Genomic DNA, 15,648 nt, shown 5'->3' with positions numbered 1-15,648 from the left:
GCCCCCAAAATCACCCTGTGTCTTTGAAAGACTTGAGAGCTTGTAAAGTTAGGAAAAATACAAATCACCGTATTTCCCATGTCATACGACACACTTTTCTTTAAAAAAAAATGCCCTAAAAAATCACCCTCCATCTTAACACTATGATAAAGTTGTGTAGGGGAGTTTGACAACTCTCAAACACCCCAGTAATGACATAAAAACACTCGCATTCACCATACATAAAATATAAGCCTACAATTATGATCTAGTTGTAATAAATAAATTCATTTTGAATGTACTTTCTTTAATTAATGAATATAACAAGATACACATTTTTGTTTTGGTGAACAGCTGACTACTTGCCAACGCCATCTACATGCAAACATGCCAACTAATGCTATCCAAGCAGACAACATTATTTTTGGGCTCAAGCCATGACGTCCTAATGGAAGGTTCCTTTAGTAGCTTCCAAAGGGTATATATGACTACAGTGATATTCCCAGAGAATCAAACCAAAGGTTTCACAGAATTCTAACTTCTGGCGCGAGTACCTTTAAGATTACTCTCAAGGGTATCGTATATCATCAGAGGACGTATTCTTGACACGCCACATGGCAATCTGCACCCCGAATAGCCTTTACGCCTCGAGGGGGAATACGTGGCAGAATAGAAGGGTAACCGCAACAAGGATTACCCTGGTTCCCCTACTACAATCGTATCACAACCGCGCCAACTCCCTCAGGCGGTCATTCCTTTATCTGTAGCGACTCGCTACGGTGGTGTTCCCTGTCGATCTGACATTTTCGATAGATTTCTGGGATTCTTTATGCTTCTACGACTTCTTTCTCCATCCAGAAAGTTGAGTATTGATTCTTTACAATATGTAATTTAGTTCCAGCTTCACAATGAATTTGTGTATTTATTGTGTGCGGATCTTCGTCGATCGCCGGTATCGCCATGGCGCTGTCGTTCTTTATACATGTGCTATTTAGTTAGCAGAACGACATTCCGGTGTAAATAGCTTAATCATTACAGTATTATGAAAGCTATTTAGGCATTATATATTGTAAAGATATCTATAAGCATATTTTTCCCTTTTCCGTGGCGATTGTATATGTCAGAGTTTTGGTGATTTAGGTAACCGAAATCTCGTCTTGTCTGGGTAGCATAACCTAGACAACATATACTTTCGTCATTTCCCCGGTTACCCTTGTGTATTGGTTATCATTCCTGGAGATCGATATCTCCTGGAATTATATTAACCGTTATTAATCTCACTAGAGATTTATGGGTAATCTCTCTTCTCTCTGAGAGTAGCCTTAGGCTACAACTCTCTGCGTCGGCCTTGACTTTCGAATTCAGGCATGACTAGCCTAGAGTTTTCTGTCTCATCACTTAACGGCCGACGGCAAGTTTTGGGATTCGATCAGAACCTCAGAGTTTTTAGTCTTTGTCGGCAATCAGTCGGCGGGGTGATTGCATTCCCCTGCCGGCGGAACTGCCGCCATAGGAGGCTAGCCCTCCCTAGACTACACCTGAAGTGGTCGAATGTTGCCGCCACCTTCTCCCTGTGGTCTAGTAGACTAGTCCTATGCTCGCCAACCCTAGGCTATAGAGTCGTATACTCTTGTGGCCTAGGATGGCGCCGGCATTGGAACTCTGTTTCTCCCTTGTTGAGAGGAACGGCATGAGCTGCCGTCCCCTTAACTGTATTAGCACCTCCTAAGCTGGAGAATAAATGATTCTCCTGCCGCTTGTGGTCGTGCCGGTACTGAAACAGAGTTTCTTCAAGGTATGTAGATCCAGCAACATTGCCGGTCCCTCCTATACCTCATATAGGACCCTCTCCCCTCCCCTCTCTGGTCTTTTACGATGGCCGAGCCATTGTCTTTCCTGTGCTGGAGTCCTGTAACCTTACCATTGCCGGTGGGTTGCCAGAGCCGCCCAGACCCCCCCTCCTCAGCCGTCAGCTGTCGGCAGTCTGCCGGCGGCCATGACGGCTGTCATCGACTGCCGGCTTCCAGCGGCTTTGGCAGCTGTGGATGGGAGGTCCCTTTTGTCACCAAGGTTCTCCAGTTCTCCCTTGAACTGCTGGCCACAGTTTTTGTTGTCGGCGTATTGTTCTGGCTGGTAGTAGACCGGCACAGATAGATACTGACTCAGTAGGTAGCATGCCGACTGTACTCGTGCTGCCGGAGGCTGGCCTACAGTAGTAAGCCGGCAATAGTACTGTGGCTAAATGGAAGTGAACCTTCTTTTCGGAGAAAGGCAGTAAAATTAGACTTTTACATCTTTTATTACTGTATACATATACAGTACAGTAATAGATAGCCTTCACTCCATGCTTTCTCTCTCGAGGATAAGGGACGTCTCATTTCATTAGGGAATGCTAGCCATCCCTTCCTTAAGGGAATGGCGCCTATCAGCAGCTCGTTTTTATATGATCCGCAAGGTGACAGCGGATGCTCTTCTCGGGTTCAACCCAATAGAGTTGGAATGGTACACGGACGCAGACCCATTCCCTCTCAGAAGGGGACAAGTCCCCGAGCTGCAGATCGTTCTCTTCATCACGAGCGTTATCAAGATACTATCTCGTTATTTAGTCCCACACGAGGACCCTCTGATGGAGGTAACAGACGTCATGTCTCTACTTTAGAAGTGATGGACTTAGAATTCCTGTTCAGCCCATCAAATTTCCTCCGGAAAGCCCTCTACATGCTGAGACCCTTCCAGGGAAGAGGGGCTCTGTTGGCTCCCAGAAAGCCCAAGAACATCCCGTTCCCTGTAATGAAGGAACTGAGGCTGAGGCTAGTCCTAGTTATGCACCTAGGATTATCCAGGAGGTTCAGAAGTTTTCTGCCTTCGATTTATCACAGTACACCTGATCCCTTCATTTTATGAATTCCTTGCCCTTAACGGTTAGGAAAAAGACTGGGATCTTAAAGGCAAAATAGAATTCCTAAAAGAATACAAGTCTAGTCAACGAGAAGACAATACAAGTCTTCTTGGGAAAAGTAGATTGTTTTGTAAAGCAAAAGGGCCCGAAAACAATCTCATGATCTGCCTGTCCTTCTCTGTCCACCCATATATTCACGGTCTGGCGGCCGACAGCACGTTGGCCTCTGAGGAAGGAGGCAGTGTATCCTTGGATACTATGAGAACGCTAGTTCTTCAGCCTTGTCTCCATATAAACCCTTGAGTAAGCACCAAGGGTATGGCTGACTTTGCGAGAGAGGTCACTTGATGGGATCTTTGGATCCATGGACCATTATCTCTGTGCAAGTCAGCCCCGACTAGACCTCTTCTATATGCCCTTTAAATGGATCTAACGATTGAAATCTTTAATAAATTTCCGATAACATGTGCAGGCTTAGGCCCGCAACGCCACTAAAGCCCATCTCATGGTCTTTGGACAAGGTCCTACATTATGCCTCACCTGTGAACAATGAGGATTGTTCCCTCAACCATCTAACCTAAAAGATTATTTTTTCGGTTCGCTATAGCCTCTGGGACTGGAGTTAGTGAAATAGTGGCCCTATCCGGAGATGAGGGCCACATTAAGTGGGAGAACTGCATCTCTTTCTGATCTAACCTTTCTCATTAAAGACGCCCTACCTACTAAGAGGTGGGGCTCCTGGAGAATCTGCCCTCTGAATGAAGATGTCTCTCTAGGTCTGCTAGAGCGTCTAAGGTCTATCTTCATAGAACTTCAGACTTCAGGAGGAACAGCTCTTTACAGGAGAAAACTTTGGATCAAACTATCCCTACAACTGAGGGCGAAGCTCACCTACTTTTTTCGCGGAGCGGATCCTGACAGTACTCCTGCAGATAAAAGATCCGAGGAAAGTTGCTTCATCACTGAACCTTTCAGTGTGTGGACTTTAGCCTCTTCGTTCACCTATTGACCGGAGGTTGTCCAATGCATCTTACAGACACTATACTAAGCAAATCTATGGATTGAAGCATTATGTGGTGGCGGCAGGTGCTATTTGGACCCTGTCTAGCTCTGCGATGAACAGTAAATTGATTGGGACTATCAATTAAAAGGAGAAGGGGTCAGCAATTTTCGTGTGACCTCCCTTTGAATAAGAGTTGCCAAGGTAACACTAAATCTGTTCAGAATCTCAGGTGTGAAATTATACGGATACCACTAGTGCCGTGTGTACATAGTACACAGTGTTGTTAGACTATTTCATGTACAGAAATTATAAAGAAAAGTCTTGTTAAAAGAGCTTTTCTTCAGTTTGAGAGTGGCACTCATCATTTTCCCCTTTCAAAAAGGGGAAAATTAATTTCTGTGTACAGTATGTCTCTCGTATAATTTCCTTATCATGCTACTGTACATTCATTTAGCATGTAGTCATTTATTAGGAATAAATGTCTATTAAAATGCAGTTGCGTCCTAATTCGCCCAACAATTGCATGTTTAAAATACCAGAGTTCCTTAACTTACTCATGTAAGTATTTCTCATATCATTGTATGCTTACAATCAATGGATGAGGACTCTGATATTGGTTCCGCAATATATACAATCCTTGAGACCGTTTGTATTCTCTGTGTATACTTATGTTTGTTCATACAATATATGCTACCTTGAGGTCCTTTTCTAACGTCTAAAAATGACTCTTCCCTGCAGGGGGCAGGAAGCACTAACATTGTTATGCTTAGTGATGATGACGGATAACGGTAACGTCATTTGTCTCAATTGGCCCTTTTGGCCGTAGAAATATTGTCCCAAGGTTAAGGCACTGACACAAAACCACAGATACATTAATTCTCTGGTATGCTTCCATTAGGACGTCATGGCTTGAGCCCAAAAAACGGATTTTGAGCGAAGCGAAAAATCTATTTTTGGGCGAGATGGCCATGACGTCCTAATGGACCCACCCTTCTTTTCTATGAAAAGATCTTCACGGTTTCCCCCCCTGATCTACTGTATCTGTAGCACCTTGCTCAACGCTACAAAGAATGACCGCCAGAAGGAGTTGGCGCGGTTGTGATACGATTGTAGTAGGGGAACCAGGGTAATCTTTGTTGCGGTTACCCTTCTATTCTGCCACGTATTCCCCCTCGAGGCGTAAAGGCTATTCGGGGTGCAGATTGCCATGTGGTGTGTCAAGAATACGTCCTCTGATGATATACGATACCCTTGAGAGTAATCTTAAAGGTACTCGCGCCAGAAGTTAGAATTCTGTGAAACCTTTGGTTTGATTCTCTGGGAATATCACTGTAGTCATATATACCCTTTGGAAGCTACTAAAGGAACCTTCCATTAGGACGTCATGGCCATCTCACCCAAAAATAGATTTTTCACTTCGCTCAAAATCCGTTATATTTTCTCATATTTTGTTGATCTTTTGTAATAAAGCAATATTTTGGTGTTGCAAGGGTTCCAAAATAATACAGATAGTTGTTGCTGAACAGAACCTTGATAAAACATCTCACTGCAAGTTGAGCCCAGTATTACCAAGTTAGCTGTAAACTAACTAGACCTAGAGTCACACAAGCAGCAAAAAATTTTATTTTGATTATAAAATAAATTTTTGAATATACTTACCCGGTGATTATATAGCTGCAACTCTGTTGCTCGACAGACAACTCTACGGAAAAAACTCGCCAGCGATCGCTACACAGGTTGCGGGTGTGCCCAACAGCGCCATCTGTCGTCCAGATACCCAGCTCTCAATGTAAACAAAGACTCAATTTTCTCCTCGTCCCACTGCGTCTCTATTGGAGAGTAAGGGAGGGTCATTTAATTTATAATCACCGGGTAAGTATATTCAAAATAACATTTTTCAATATTTAACTTAGCCGGTGATTATATAGCTGATTCACACCCAGGATGGTGGGTAGAGACCAGTAATATATGTTTACACTTTTATAAGCTAAGAGTTTTTTATTTCATTTTAGAAGTTATCAAAATAACAAAAACAAAATAAATAGGTACCTGGTAATGAAGTCGACTTGAACAATTACTCTGCCTTTTAAGTACGTCTTCCTTACGGAGCCTCGCGATCCTCTTAGGATGCTGATCGACCCCTAGGATCTGAAGTATCAAGGGTTGCAACCCATACAACAGGACCTCATCAAACCCCTAATCTAGGCGCTCTCAAGAAATGACTTTGACCACCCGCCAAATCAACCAGGATGCGAAAGGCTTCTTAGCCTTCCGGACAACCCATAAAAAAACAACATTTCAAGAGACAGATTAAAAGGATAAGGAATTAGGGAATTGTAGTGGTTGAGCCCTCACCCACTACTGCACTCGCTGCTACGAATGGTCCCAGTGTGTAGCAGTTCTTGTAAAGAGACTGGACATCTTTCAAGTAAAATGACGCAAACACTGACTTGCTTCTCCAATAGGTTGCGTCCATTATACTTTGCAGAGATATATTTTGCTTAAAGGCCACGGAAGTTGTTACAGCTCTAACTTCGTGCGTCTTCACCTTAAGCAAAGTTCGGTCTTCCTCACTCAGATGTGAATGAGCTTCTCGTATTAACAATCTGATAAAGTCTGACCAAGCATTCTTTGACATAGGCAAGGATGGTTTCTTAACTGAACACCATAAAGCTTCAGATTGGCCTTGTAAAGGTTTAGTACGCTTTAAATAGAACTTAAGAGCTCTAACAGGGCATAAGACTCTTTCTAGTTCATTGCCTACGATCTCCGATAAGCTGGGGATATCGAAAGATTTAGGCCAAGGCCGAGAAGGCAGCTCATTTTTGGCTAGAAAACCAAGTTGTAGCGAACAAGTGGCTTTTTCTGACGAAAATCCGATGTTCTTGCTGAAGGCATGAATCTCACTGACTCTTTTAGCCGAGGCTAAGCATACCAGGAAAAGAGTCTTAAGAGTGAGATCTTTCAGGGAGGCTGATTGTAACGGCTCCAACCTATCTGACATGGACATGAAGAATCTTAGTACCACGTCTAAATTCCATCCAGGGGTAGCCAAACGACGCTCCTTGGTGGTCTCAAAAGACTTAAGGAGGTCTTGCAGATCTTTATGTTTGGAAAGATCTAAGCCTCTATGCTGGAAGACCGATGCCAACATGCTTCTGTAGCCCTTGATAGTGGGAGCTGAAAGGGATCGTCTTTTTCTCAGGTATAAGAGAAAAACAGCTATTTGAGCTACAGAGGTACTGGTCGAGGATACAGAAACTGACTTGCACCAGTCTTGGAAGACTTCCCACTTCGATTGGTAGACTCTAATGGAAGACGCTCTCCTTGCTCTAGCAATCGCACTGGCTGCTTCCTTCAAAAAGCCTCTAGCTCTCGAGAGTCTTTCGATAGTCTGAAGGCAGTCAGACGAAGAGCGTGGAGGCTTTGGAGTACCTTCTTTACGTGTGGCTGACGTAGAAGGTCTACCCTTAGAGGAAGACTACTGGGAACGTCTACTAACCATCGAAGTATCTCGGTGAACCATTCTCTCGCGGGCCAGAGGGAAACAACTAACGTCAACCTTGTCCCTTCGTGAGAGGCGAACTTCTGCAGTACCTTGTTGACAATCTTGAACGGTGGGAATGCGTAGAGATCCAGATGTGACCAATCTAGGAGGAAAGCATCTATATGTATTGCTCCTGGGTCCGGGACTGGAGAGCAATAGATTGGAAGCCTCTTGGTCAGCGAGGTTGCAAAGAGATCTATGGATGGTTTTACCCCAAGTGGCCCAAAGTCTCTTGCACACATCCTTGTGGAGGGTCCATTCGGTTGGAATTACTTGCCCTTTCCGACTGAGACAATCTGCTATGACGTTCAAGTCGCCTTGGATGAACCTCGTTACTAGGGAGATGTCTTGACCTTTTGACCAGATGAGCAGGTCCCTTGCGATCTCGTACAACGTCAGTGAGTGGGTACCTCCTTGTTTGGAGATGTACGCCAAGGCCGTGGTGATGTCCGAGTTAACTTTCACCACTTTGCCTCGAAGGAGAGACTTGAAGCTTTTCAAGGCCAGATGTACTGCCAACAGCTCCTTGCAGTTGATATGCATGCTCCTCTGACTCGAGTTCCACAGTCCTGAGCATTCCCGACCGTCTAGTGTCGCGCCCCAGCCCACGTCCGATGCGTCCGAGAAGAGAACGTGGTTGGGAGTCTGAACAGCCAGGGGAAGACCCTCACTTAGGTTGATATTGTCCTTCCACCAAGTCAGACAAGACTTTATCTTTTCGGAAACCGGGATCGAGACCGCTTTTAGCGTCTTGTCCTTTTTCCAGTGAAAAGCTAGATGGTATTGAAGAGGACGGAGGTGTAGTCTTCCTAGTGACACAAATTGTTCCACGGATGACAGCGTCCCTACCAGACTCATCCACAGCCTGACTGAGCAGCGTTCCTTCTTCAGCATCTTCTGGATGGATAGCAGGGCTTGATCTATTCTGGGGGCTGATCGTCTTGTTGTTCAGCAACGTCCTCATCAGAGGGTTCCTCATCCGAAAACTGATGAGGAAACGGCAACGGAGTGGGCAACGTCTGGCTCGCTGAGTCCGGTCGCACTGGTGCATGCGTGACGGAGCCGGACACAACATCATGGAACTGCTGCTCAGCCTGTGAACTGTCAACAACCATGGGTGCGCGAGGAAGCACAGCGTTAACCCGAGACTGTCTAGACCGTCTGGGTTGTGCAGTCAACACCCTACCGGGTTGCTGAGGTTGACGCACTGCGTCAAAACAAGTCACCTCTGCTGGTTGTTGAACGTCCTGAACGTCAACAACCACCTCCGAGCGTCGCTTAACGTCAACGTGCGGCTGGCAACCCACACTGGGTCGCATCGGTGGAGGAACCACCTCAACTGGCAGACGCGAGTAGGTTACCTCAGCGTCAACAGGGCGCACAACCGACCGGTTGGAAGGTTGTTGGCCAGAAGGTTCGGTAGCAACCTTCTCCGCATTAAAGTCCTCTATCAAGGACGCAAGCTTGGACTGCATGTCTTGCAGCAAAGCCCATTTAGGGTCTACGGGAGCAGGTGCGGCAACAGACGGGGTTAGCGACTGAGGCGGTACCGCTTACCATCCCTGAAAGCCTTGTTATGCATGACATAATTGTACAGCAAAACTTCAAAGGCTCGAAAACAGCTGTGAAGTTGACCTGTAAACAACTTGGAGCGTCTCCTGGCCAGGCGCCAGGGAGAGTCTACGAGAATTGAGAAGTCTATCTGGGCAGAGGCATGAACTCCCAAGCCGAGAACTTCTCTCGTGTCATATCAGACTCTCGCTCTATAAACCAGTTTAAAAGAAGGGAAAGCAAAGGCTGTATCCCCCAAACTCCTCCTGGTGAAAAACCAGTCGCCTAGCCAACGTAAAGCTCTCTAGGAGAGCGAGAGAGCACTAGCTTAAAAACAACGGCTTCGAAGTAGCTAGGCCTAGTGTAAGCTCTGACGTTTAGGCGAACGAGGAGCAGCAGTTACAAAAAGATCCGGACAAAGATCCTTAAAAAAATCATCATGATTTAATTAAAGTCCATAGGGGGCTAAGCAGCTTTAGGCTCCTCTCCATCTGACAGAATCCTCAAGGGAATATCAGTAGGAGGGGGAACAGCAACTTCCTCATCTACAGGAACCTTGTCTGATAAAAGCCGAGTCTCAAGCAAGGGAGAGACCTACCGTGGTGGCAATGCTTTACAAGCAGAGTCCACACTCACTGGTGCATTAGTAGCGGACCAGAACGCAACGTCATGTAACTGCTTGACAGTCTGTGAACTGTCAACAACTGAACTGTCAACCACAACAGGTGCGTGAGGACGCACAGCGTCCACTCGAGACTGCTTTGACTGCCTAGACTGAGCAGTCAAAACAACTCTAGAATGCGGAGGTTGACGCACAACGTCAAAACAAGTCAACTCCGATTGTTAGTGAACGTCTTGAACGTTAACAGGAGCATCAGCAAGTGGCCTAACGTCCAAATGCGGCTGAAAAACCACACGAGACCGCATCGAGTGTGGTTCTAAACAACCTGACTGACGTGACTAAGCTACGCCAACGTCAACAGTAAGCACAAAGGAACGTTAGGTTGGCTGAAAGCCAGGATATCGATGAGATAAACGGCTAGACTCAACGGACTAATCGGCAGAATAGTCTTCCATAAGGGAGGCAAGCATATACTGCATGTCTTGCCATACAACCCATTAAGGATCAACGGAAATGGTTGTGGTAAGAGACGAGGGTGACGTCTGTGACCGCAACACTTTGCCAACAAAAAAAGACTCTCGGAGTCTGTGTTACGCTTTTGTTAGGCGGCGAGCAGTTATCCGATGACTGCATAGGGTCAGAGCTGTCCTAATGGTTGTAACCAGGACGCTGGACCTGTCCTGAAAGGACTGACTTTCGCTTAAGGGCTTCGAAACCTTGTGACAGGTTTCTTATGCGAAAAGCCTTCGGATGACGAGGAGAAACAACGTGGAGATCTTGGTAAGATACACCCGATACCATAGAGGAAAAACGTCTGTTCGTTGATCAAGGCCTCTCGAACCCATAAGTCGTTTGACATTACTTCTCCCCTGGGCTTGGGAGCATGCAAGAGGTCCCGGACTAGGTGAACGACAGGCACGAACAGACGAACCCTCGGACGCAACACTGTAACACTTTGCGCATATCACTTTATCACTTCGATTTTCTGTTTTGCACTTATTTCACTGAAATCGAAACTTTTACTGATTTCTACCTGAAACACGCAATTCTACCCTTCATTAAAAGGTAGTAATTGCGAAATCAGTCGTATAATGCAAGCTCATTAATACCAGCAAAAAACAGAAAACATATTTTAAGATAAAAAAATCAGTGGCTGGGAAAGAGACTAAACACTAGTTCATATAACTACGTTTTCAATCTCTCACCGCACATAGCCTGGGGACGAGAATAAAAAACTAAAAACGTTTTATCCTTCCTCCCCGTACAGCGACTAGGGACGAGAGTAACTCGAGAACAACGTTACCCGCTTGAACGGAACGTTTTCTCTCATCTCTCTCCCTCCGTCTCTAACTCTCTCTCTCTTTCTCTCTTGATTTCGCACCTAAGAGAAGAGCCCAATTATATTTCGTCAAAAAAACATGTTATTTGACTAAAGGAAAAAAACTGAAAGGTTTTTCAAATAAAAAGTTCCTTTAAAATAGAATTTAAAACATTTAAGCTAAGAAAGAATGAACAAAACGTCAGAATCGATTTACTCTTACTGCAAAGTGAAACCGTGATACACTCTCTCTCTATCGTAACGATAGAGCGCATGTTGAACGTCCTGAACGTCAACAACTGCGTAGCATAAATAAACTAAACGTTAGTTCATCTTTGAAAACAGTACGAAGACTATCAAAGAAATTCTTTCATAAAATATTACATTTAAAAAGTTTTAAATCCTTAGCTCTTTAAAAGCTAATTACGATATAAAGGGCTCAACGTTGATTAACTTCGGTTTCCAAGTTAGGACCGCCTACTCTCAGGAAAGGTCGCATATAAACAAAACATTAAAATTTATTTTTATATGTTTATAATAAATGGAAAGTTAATCGAAGAGGCCTAATAAAGGCGGAGAGATATAAAATATATAGAGGAAAATCTATAACGTGATAAGATAATTACTAAAAGCCTAAACACACTTCCGTCTAAGGGAAGGGTCGGCCATTTAAAAGTGAAAGAAAGTCCATACTCTCTTTGTCACCATAATTAAATCTATCCAAAAAGAGTTCAAGATTTAAGATGAAGATAAAACACCTGCATAGCGAAAGCTCAAAACTAGAATATAGTACTTCACCAAATAGATGTGAAAAACTCCAGTTTAGCAACAGCGAGTAAAGTACGTCTTGTCGACACCTCGACAGAGAGAAAATTGAGTCTTTGTTTACATTGAGAGCTGGGTATCTGGTCGACAGATGGCGCTGTTGGGCACACCCGCAACCTGTGTAGCGATCGCTGGCGAGTTTTTTCCGTAGAGTTGTCTGTCGAGCAACAGAGTTGCAGCTATATAATCACCGGCTAAGTTAAATATTGAAAAAAATTATTCCACCTAGTGAAATTTCTAGAGAATACTTTATTTGATCAATATTCAATTTTGTAGGAAAATGTATTCACGAGGAATTTGGGAAGTATTTCTGGAATATGTTATTTTGATAATAAAATAAATTTTTGAATATACTTACCCGGTGATTATATAACTGCAACTCTGTTGCCCGACAGACAACTCTACGGTAAAAACTCGCCAGCGATCGCTACACAGGTTGCGGGTGTGCCCAACAGCGCCATCTGTCGTCCAGATACCCAGTACTCAATGTAAACAAAGACTTAATTTTCTCCTCGTCCCACTGCGTCTCTATTGGGGAGGAAGGGAGGGTCCTTTAATTTATAATCACCGGGTAAGTATATTCAAAAATTTATTTTATTATCAAAATAACATTTTTCAATATTTAACTTAGCCGGTGATTATATAGCTGATTCACACCCAGGGGGGTGGGTAGAGACCAGCAATATATGTTTACACTTTTATGAGCTAAGAGTTTTTATTTAATTTTAGAAGTTATCAAAATAACAAAAACAAAATAAATAGGTACCTGGTAAGGAAGTCGACTTGAACAATTACTCTGCCTTTTAAGTACGTCTTCCTTACGGAGCCTCGCAATCCTCTTAGGATGCTGATCGACCCCTAGGATCTGAAGTATCAAGGGTTGCAACCCATACAACAGGACCTCATCAAAACCCCTAATCTAGGCGCTCTCAAGAAATGACTTTGACCACCCGCCAAATCAACCAGGATGCGAAAGGCTTCTTAGCCTTCCGGACAACCCAAAAAACAACAATAAAAACATTTCAAGAGAAAGATTAAAAGGGTATGGAATTAGGGAATTGTAGTGGTTGAGCCCTCACCCACTACTGCACTCGCTGCTACGAATGGTCCCAGTGTGTAGCAGTTCTTGTAAAGAGACTGGACATCTTTCAAGTAAAATGACGCAAACACTGACTTGCTTCTCCAATAGGTTGCGTCCATTATACTTTGCAGAGATATATTTTGCTTAAAGGCCACGGAAGTTGTTACAGCTCTAACTTCGTGCGTCTTCACCTTAAGCAAAGTTCGGTCTTCCTCACTCAGATGTGAATGAGCTTCTCGTATTAACAATCTGATAAAGTCTGACCAAGCATTCTTTGACAAAGGCAAGGATGGTTTCTTAACTGAACACCATAAAGCTTCAGATTGGCCTTGTAAAGGTTTAGTACGCTTTAAATAGAACTTAAGAGCTCTAACAGGGCATAAGACTCTTTCTAGTTCATTGCCTACGATCTCCGATAAGCTGGGGATATCAAAAGATTTAGGCCAAGGCCGAGAAGGCAGCTCATTTTTTACTAGAAAACCAAGTTGTAGCGAACAAGTGGCTTTTTCTGACGAAAATCCTATGTTCTTGCTGAAGGCATGAATCTCACTGACTCTTTTAGCCGAGGCTAAGCATACCAGGAAAAGAGTCTTAAGAGTGAGATCTTTCAGGGAGGCTGATTGTAACGGCTCCAACCTGTCTGACATGAAGAATCTTAGTACCACGTCTAAATTCCATCCAGGGGTAGCCAAACGACGCTCCTTGGTGGTCTCAAAAGACTTAAGGAGGTCTTGCAGATCTTTATGTTTGGAAAGATCTAAGCCTCTATGCCGGAAGACCGATGCCAACATGCTTCTGTAGCCCTTGAAAGTGGGAGCTGAAATGGATCGTCCTTTTCTCAGGTATAAGAGAAAAACAGCTATTTGAGCTACAGAGGTACTGGTCGAGGATACAGAAACTGACTTGCACCAGTCTTGGAAGACTTCCCACTTCGATTGGTAGACTCTAATGGAAGAAGCTCTCCTTGCTCTAGCAATCGCACTGACTGCTTCCTTCGAAAAGCCTCTAGCTCTCGAGAGTCTTTCGATAGTCTGAAGGCAGTCAGACGAAGAGCGTGGAGGCTTTGGAGTACCTTCTTTACGTGTGGCTGACGTAGAAGGTCTACCCTTAGAGGAAGACTACTGGGAACGTCTACTAACCATCGAAGTATCTCGGTGAACCATTCTCTCGCGGGCCAGAGGGAAACAACTAACGTCAACCTTGTCCCTTCGTGAGAGGCGAACTTCTGCAGTACCTTGTTGACAATCTTGAACGGTGGGAATGCGTAGGGATCCAGATGTGACCAATCTAGGAGGAAAGCATCTATATGTATTGCTGCTGGGTCCGGGACTGGAGAGCAATAGATTGGAAGCCTCTTGGTCAGCGAGGTTGCAAAGAGATCTATGGATGGTTTTACCCCAAGTGGCCCAAAGTCTCTTGCACACATCCTTGTGGAGGGTCCATTCGGTTGGAATTACTTGCCCTTTCCGACTGAGACAATCTGCTATGACGTTCAAGTCGCCTTGGATGAACCTCGTTACTAGGGAGATGTCTTGACCTTTTGACCAGATGAGCAGGTCCCTTGCGATCTCGTACAACGTCAGTGAGTGGGTACCTCCTTGTTTGGAGATGTACGCCAAGGCCGTGGTGATGTCCGAGTTAACTTCCACCACTTTGCCTCGAAGGAGAGACCTGAAGCTTTTCAAGGCCAGATGTACTGCCAACAGCTCCTTGCAGTTGATATGCATGCTCCTCTGACTCGAGTTCCACAGTCTTGAGCATTCCCGACCGTCTAGTGTCGCGCCCCAGCCCACGTCCATGCGTCCGAGAAGAGAACGTGGTTGGGAGTCTGAACAGCCAGGGGAAGACCCTCTCTTAGGTTGATATTGTCCTTCCACCAAGTCAGACAAGACTTTATCTTTTCGGAAACCGGGATCGAGACCGCTTCTATAGCGTCTTGTCCTTTTTCCAGTGAAAAGCTAGATGGTATTGAAGAGGACGGAGGTGTAGTCTTCCTAGTGACACAAATTGTTCCACGGATGACAGCGTCCCTACCAGACTCATCCACAGCCTGACTGAGCAGCGTTCCTTCTCTGGATGGATAGCAGGGCTTGATCTATTCTGGGGGCTGATCGTCTTGTTGTTCAGCAACGTCCTCATCAGAGGGTTCCTCATCCGAAAACAGATGAGGAAACGGCAACGGAGTAGGCAACGTCTGGCTCGCTGAGTCCGGTCGCACTGGTGGATGTGTGACGGAGCCGGACGCAACATCATGGAACTGCTGCACAGTCTGTGAAATGTCAACAACCATGGGTGCGCGAGGAAGCACAGCGTCAACCCGAGACTGTCTAGACCGTCTGGGTTGTGCAGTCAACACCCTACCGGGTTGCTGAGGTTGACGCACTGCGTCAAAACAAGTCACCTCTGCTGGTTGTTGAACGTCCTGAACGTCAACAACCACCTCCGAGCGTCGCTTAACGTCAACGTGCGGCTGGCAACCCACACTGGGTCGCATCGGTGGAGGAACCACCTCAACTGGCAGACGCGAGTAGGTTACCTCAGCGTCAACAGGGCGCACAACCGACCGGTTGGAAGGTTGTTGGCCAGAAGGTTCGGTAGCAACCTTCTCCGCATTAAAGTCCTCTATCAAGGACGCAAGCTTGGACTGCATGTCTTGCAGCAAAGCCCATTTAGGGTCTACGGGAGCAGGTGTGGCAACAGACGGGGTTAGCGACTGAGGCGGTACCGCTTACCATCCCTGAAAGCCTTGTTATGCATGACATAATTGTACAGCAAAACTTCAAAGGCTCGAAAACAGCTGTGAAGTTGACCTGTAAACAACTT

The 15,648-nt window shown here is 45.1% G+C and overlaps 1 protein-coding gene across 1 annotated transcript in view; it reads right to left on the bottom strand.

The window, feature by feature from the left end:
• The window catches only part of Orc3 (origin recognition complex subunit 3), a 68,020-nt gene that overhangs the window by 5,627 nt on the left and 46,745 nt on the right, over nucleotides 1-15,648 (bottom strand). The gene's annotated exons all lie outside the window — the stretch shown is intronic.

The sequence above is a fragment of the Palaemon carinicauda genome, chromosome 19 (assembly GCF_036898095.1).
Source record: "Palaemon carinicauda isolate YSFRI2023 chromosome 19, ASM3689809v2, whole genome shotgun sequence".
Classification (NCBI taxonomy): Eukaryota; Metazoa; Arthropoda; class Malacostraca; order Decapoda; family Palaemonidae; genus Palaemon; species Palaemon carinicauda.
Note: the sequence above shows the minus strand (reverse complement) of the source record. Positions and strands in the feature narration are given on the sequence as shown.